This window comes from Hyperolius riggenbachi, chromosome 6 (genome assembly GCF_040937935.1).
Source record: "Hyperolius riggenbachi isolate aHypRig1 chromosome 6, aHypRig1.pri, whole genome shotgun sequence".
In the NCBI taxonomy this organism is placed as follows: domain Eukaryota; kingdom Metazoa; phylum Chordata; class Amphibia; order Anura; family Hyperoliidae; genus Hyperolius; species Hyperolius riggenbachi.
In genome coordinates, this window is record NC_090651.1 from 102,048,619 (window position 1) to 102,055,331 (window position 6,713).

Here is a 6,713-nt window from a genome sequence, read left to right on the forward strand (position 1 = left end):
AATGCTGACATCATATCCTCCCTGACTCTTGTTTTCCCCCTCCTTTCTCTTGCTCATTGTGTATTCATTAGCTGCCCTCCTCCCAGAGTCTTTTTTTTATTTATACATCCAATCACTGAGTCACCTCAGCCTTGCTTGTAAACACAAGTGATCAGCTAGGCAGGGAAATAAATGGAAGAGGAGGAATATATTATAGATATAAAGAACTCCCAGCATTCAAAAGAACTCCCAGCATTCAACTTTTTGGCACTGTTTGGCACTAGGTAGTATGTAATAACTCCAAAGCATAGTTACATAGTTATTTTGGTTGAAAAAAGACATACGTCCATCGAGTTCAACCAGTATAAAGTACAACAGCAGCCTGTTCCCTCACATATCCCTGTTGATCCAGAGGAAGGCGAAAAAACCCTTACAAGGCATGGTCCAATTAGCCCCTAAAGAGAAAAATTCCTTCCCGACTCCAGATGGCAATCAGATAAAATCCCTGGATCAACATCATTAGGCATTGCCTAGTAATTGTAGCCATGGATATCTTTCAACGCAAGGAAAGCAATCTAAGCCCCCTTTAAATGCAGGTATAGAGTTTGCCATAACGACTTCCTGTGGCAATGCATTCCACATTTTAATCACTCTTACTGTAAAGAACCCTTTCCTAAATAAATGGCTAAAACGTTTTTCCTCCATGCGCAGATCATGTCCTCTAGTCCTTAGAGAAGGCCTAGGGACAAAAAGCTCCTCCGCCAAGCTATTATATTGCCCTCTGATGTATTTATACATGTTAATTAGATCCCCTCTAAGGCGTCTTTTCTCTAGACTAAATAAACCCAGTTTATCTAACCTTTCTTGATAAGTGAGACCTTCCATCCCACTTATCAATTTTGTTGCTCGTCTCTGCACCTGCTCTAAAACTGCAATATCTTTTTTGTAATGTGGTGCCCAGAACTAAATTCCATATTCCAGATGTGGCCTTACTAGAGAGTTAAAGAGGGGCAATATTATGCTAGCATCTCGAGTTTTTATTTCCCTTTTAATGCATCCCAAAATTTTGTTAGCTTTAGCTACAGCGGCTTGGCATTGAGTACGATTATTTAACTTGTTGTCAATGAGTACTCCTAAGTCCTTCTCCAAGTTTGATGTCCCCAACTGTATCCCATTTATTTTGTATGGTGCTAGACCATTAGTATGTCCAAAACGCATGACTTTACATGTGTCAACATTGAATTTCATCTGCCATGTATGTGCCCATATAGCCATCCTATCCAGATCCTGTTGCAATATGACACTATCTTCCTGAGAGTTGATGATTCTGCACAATTTTGTATCATCTGCAAAAATAGCAACATTGCTCACTACTGCATCTACTAGGTCATTAATAAATAAATTGAAGAGCACTGGACCCAGAACAGACCCCCGTGGGACCCCATTGCTAACAGTCTCCCATTTTGAGTACGATCCATTGACCACAACTCTTTGTTTTCTGTCCATTAGCCAGTTCCCTATCCATGAACACAGACTCTTCCCCAGTCCTTGCATCCTCAACTTTTGCACCAGACTTTTGTGGGGAACAGTGTCGAAGGCCTTTGCAAAGTCCAAGTATATCACATCTACAGCATTCCCAATATCCATATTAGCATTCACTACCTCATAAAAGCTGAGCATGTTAGTCAAACAGGACCCGTCTTTAGTAAACCCATGTTGATGCTGAGAAAATAGATTATTTTCTACTATGAAGTCATGTATAGTATCTCTTAGTAACCCCTCAAATAGTTTGCATACAACTGATGTTAAGCTTACAGGTCTATAATTTCCTGGATCTGATTTTTTGCCCTTCTTAAATAATGGGAAAACGTGGGCTGTACACCAATCCACTGGGACTCTGCCAGTTGCAAGAGAGTCACAAAAGATAAGATAAAGGGGTTTATCTATAACTGAACTTAATTCCCTTAGGACCCGAGGATGCATGCCATCCGGGCCAGGTGCCTTGTCTATTTTTAATTTATTTAGTCTTGCCTTCACTTCTTCCTGCGTTAAGTATTTATTACAGTTAGAAGATTGAGACTCTTCCGCCTCTGTAGTTTGCAACAGTGCTGTTTCTTTTGTGAAGACAGAAGCAAAGAAAGCATTTAATAACTCTGCCTTACCTTGGTCATCCACCATTGAGTTCCCACCTGTAACGATCGGTGGGCGCAGAGAGTATCCGATTACCGGTGATCTGCAGTATCACCGGAAATACAGATATATACCAGATTATAAGTGATCTGCAGTCTCACCGATAATCCGATATACAAACTAACCTCTGTTCGCCTGAGTAGAGTGTAGTGTTAGGTGTAACAGTAACACTTAGAGGACTAGGCCTCAGTGCAGCAAGGAGTACTGCACAGATTCCTTCCGCAGACCTGAGCTCTCCAAGACGGGAGGAGTCAGACTGACAGTAGGAAGGACAGACTGGAAGTAACCTTCAGGAGGAAGGATTACTAACAGAGCGAGGAACCGCCTCTAACAGTAAGGTCGGTTCTCGGGGTCGGACAAGTCAGGTCGTACACACACGGACAGATAAAGTACAAGATCAGGAGGCAAAGGCGGAGTCAAAGTACAGGCAGGGTTCAGCAACGGGGTATCAGATATATCGGGGTACAAAATCAGGAGGCAGAAGCAGAGTCTAGGAACGAGCCGGGGTTCGGCAACAGAGTATCAGAAATATCGAGGTACAAGATCAGAGTTCAGGAGGATAGTTAAGGCAGGCAAAAGTCATAACAGATAATCACAATCAAACTAGTACTTTAGCTATCAACAGAATCTAGCTAAGTGTAGGATTACAGCTCCAGCTGGTCCCGGCACACTTGCGGATCTGACTACGGATCTGGGTGCTCCCACATGTGTGATCGCACGCCAGACAAAGAGCAAGTGAACAACCAGCAGTATATATACTCTAGGACCTTTCCAGGACCTCCCTAATTGCTGGTCCAATGAGAGCAGTGGAATTTGTCAGCTGACCCAGCTGGTCAGCCGACTCCCTTCTAACTGCTATTTAAACTCTGCCTCTGTGCTCGCGCGCGTGTAAGTCTGAATCTTGGTGGACTATCAGTCCCAGCCACACCAGTACTGTCATGCAATGTATCTAATGCGGGGGCCGCCTCTGCTGCGGATTCCGCTGTTACCAATGCGGATTCCGCCGTCACCAATGCGGATTCCGCCGCACTGCCTATGCGGCGTTTTTTCCGCGTTGTGACGCCATGCTGGACGCGGAAACAGCCGCCTCACCTCGAGAGACGGCGGCCTTTCCGCGTTTCCTTACACCACCCTCATCCTTTAGGAGTCCTATACAGTCAACCTTTCTTTTTTTAGAGTTAATGTACTTGTAAAACTTTTTTGGGTTAGATTTGATATCCTTAGCGATTTGTTTTTCAGCTTCAATCTTTGCCTGCCTAATTTCTTTTTTACAATTTTTATTGCACTCCTTATAATTGCTTAGTGCAGCCTAGGTCCCCTCCTGTTTTAAGACCTTATAGGCATTCTTTTTCCTCTTCATTTTATCTTTAATCTTTCTATTCATCCATAGAGGCCTTTTTTATTCCTAGATATTTTGTTTCCATATGGGATATACATACTACAATATTGATTGAGTATAAGTAGAAAAAAGTTTTGAATGCAGGATTACCATCTTTATCACTCAGACCATATAAACTCAGACCAGTTGCTGTTGAAATTTGGTGACAATACCGCTTTAATGCGGACTCAAACCAAACATTTTTTTTATTCAAAATATTTAGTTGCACCACTCTGACACATACAAAGATAAATAAATACTCCTTCAAGCCTATGAGCATTTCAGTGCATGCTGTTCACCCTTCTCTTTCCATAACTAGGGTTATACAGGTGGCAGCCATTAGCAATTCCTCCTTTGCTGGACACCTCCTACTCCACCAGTCTGCCGGATTCTGTCCCGGCAATATGAAAGGAAGGGAGGGGTTCTTCCAATAAATGTAAAATATTTTATATTTGTCACCAAAAAAGGCTGCAATTTATTATTATAATTTAGAAAATAGATTTTATTTCTGAAATCTTGTATTTTTAATTTGGGTCCACTTTAAGCTTTTCTGTAGAATTGCCAGCGATTCCAAAAGTGTTAGGACAATTAAAGTTAATGGAGGTGATTCCACAGGAACAATTGTGATTTCCTGAAAACGCAGTTGTGGATCCTGCAGCTTTTTTGGAGCATTTGTGCTGCAATACAAAGTATACGATCGCTGCAAAATCACTTTGCAATATCTGAACAAAAGCAGTTTTGCAGCAATTGTACTACTTGAGCCACAAAAATAAAACAAAATACAGTGGAACCTTGGTTTGGGAGCATAATTCGTTCTGGAAACATGCTTGTAATCCAAAAGCAATAAACTGTGAATTCCAATCACCATACAATTACTACTGTTACATTAAAAAACATTTTGAAGTCACCAGATAAAAAACTGCTACACAAAGCAAAAGCACTACTTGCACTGGGTTCAAGGCCCTACAGACACTCCTAACTCACTACTCAAAGGAAACCCAAAGTGAAAATAAACTGATGATAGAAACAGTTGTATATAAATCCTCCTACTCCTAAAAAAAAAATAACTTTTTTCTTAGAATCCCAGTTTTATTTTCTTTTTAAAAGCTGAAAAGGTAGGTTTAATGTTGTATTGTCTCATATGAATGATACAGTATTTCACAGTCTCAATGCCCTATACCTAAAATACATGAACGGTTGACCAAAAAGAATTTAATGGCTGTAATTCCTTATTATTGAGGGTCACCCAACTAGGTCCCAACTGGAGAGAAACTGTCACTGCTATAAATGAATGGTTAACTCTTTCAGGAAGAAAAAAGGTCCAATGCCACCCCCCTGCTCACCCCCACTTTAGATCTCCCGCAAGTAAACTGTGGTGGTCCTCCGGGGCTTGTGCAGAGTATTCTGCAGCAAAGCGAACTCACTTGTCTGGCCACCGCACTCCATCAGTCTGTGCACTCCTGTCTTCATCCTCTCCAATGCCTTTTCTCAGTGACCTTGCAGATCTTGGAGAAGTGGTGGCCAGTGGAGTTAAAGATGGGAGTGCACAAACAGATAAGAGTGTGCCGATGTTCTTAATGGGTTAATTAATGTGCTTTATGACTTTGCACATGCTCAGTAGCATTTGTTTGCCATTTTTTGATGGGTAAGCTGAAATGTTGGAACAGGGGAAAACTGGGCACAGAATTTCCCTATGAGGTTTCCTGCTGGGTCTCCTAAAGTAGACTAGCGCCCTCCGGGGCCCCTGAAAAATATTCTCTGCTGGTGTTCTGACTTTCTATCATACCCGTCGAGGGATCATACATTTTCTTCTGTGCTTGCGCAACCTCCTTAATTTACTGCACAGTGCATGCAAAGCACCGCCCCCAGCATATGTGGTTATTAGTTGCCTACACGGAAGGGGGGGGTTATAAGTAGCCCACAAGGGAAAGGTTCTGTTTGAGGGTAGTGGCAGGTCAGGTCATACTAGCATACAGGTATACTATTTCGTCAATGTTTTCTACTTTGTTGGAAAATCCCCATGGAAGCGCTTGCCTGTCTGCTGGCATTATTGCAGAGAGGTGCAGTAGAAAAACAATAGTGATAAGAAAAACAGACTTTTAATGCATGCAGATTATGAAATGATCAGGAAAAAAAACTGTTCAGGGGATTGGGGGTGTCAATGCCCAGGACTGTTATCAAATCAAAACAAAAATCATACGACTCCAACTCCTCAGTTTATGAAACTGACTCCGACTTCAGGTACCCAAAATTGCTCTGACTCCACAGCCCAGTCAGGGCTATGGAGCGAGTACAAAAATCATCAGACTCCTACTCCTCAGTTTATGAAACCACCGACTCCAGGTACCCAAAACTGCTCCGACTCCATAGCTCAGTCAGGGCTATGGAGTGGATACTAAAATCACTCAACTCCTCAGTTTATGAAACCAACTCAGGTACCCAAAACTGCTTAGACTCCACAGCCCAGTCAGGGCTATAGAGTGGGTACAAAAATCATCGGACTCCTACTCCTCAGTTTATGAAACCACCGACTCCAGGTACCCAAAACTGCTTAGACTCCACAGCCCTTGCAGGACAATGGACTGGATACAAAAATAATCTGACTCTTCAGTTTATGAAACCGACTCTAGGTACTCAAAATTGCTCAGACTCCTCGACTCCGAATCCACAGCCCAGTCAAACCTATGGTGTGGGTACAAAAATCATCCAAGTCCTCAGTTTATGAAACCACGGACCCTAAGAACCCAAAAATGTCCCCGACTCCCCTGTCAATGACACTTTCACAATGGTGCGGTATTTTTACCGCACCCCACCACAGGGCAATGAAAGTCTATGGAGACTTTTATACTGCCATGGTACGGCGTGATGCTATGGAAGTGACGTTTTACCGCATTCCAGATGCTAGGAAAAAAAATATGTTACCTCACGGATCTGCGTCGCCCTGCATCGGACCAGAAGTCATGTTACTCTATGGCGTTGCGGGGATTTTAAAAATGTCATCGCAGCGTTACTGCGCGCATGCACGGAAGTGTATTTTAACAAAACGCTTCCGTGCACTTCCGCAAGTAATGACCGCAAGCGCATGTCACTTCCTGCTTGGCTGGTGGTCAGACAGAACACCGCATACCATGCGGCATTTCCTGAAGGCCTGCTGCCAGATTACAGT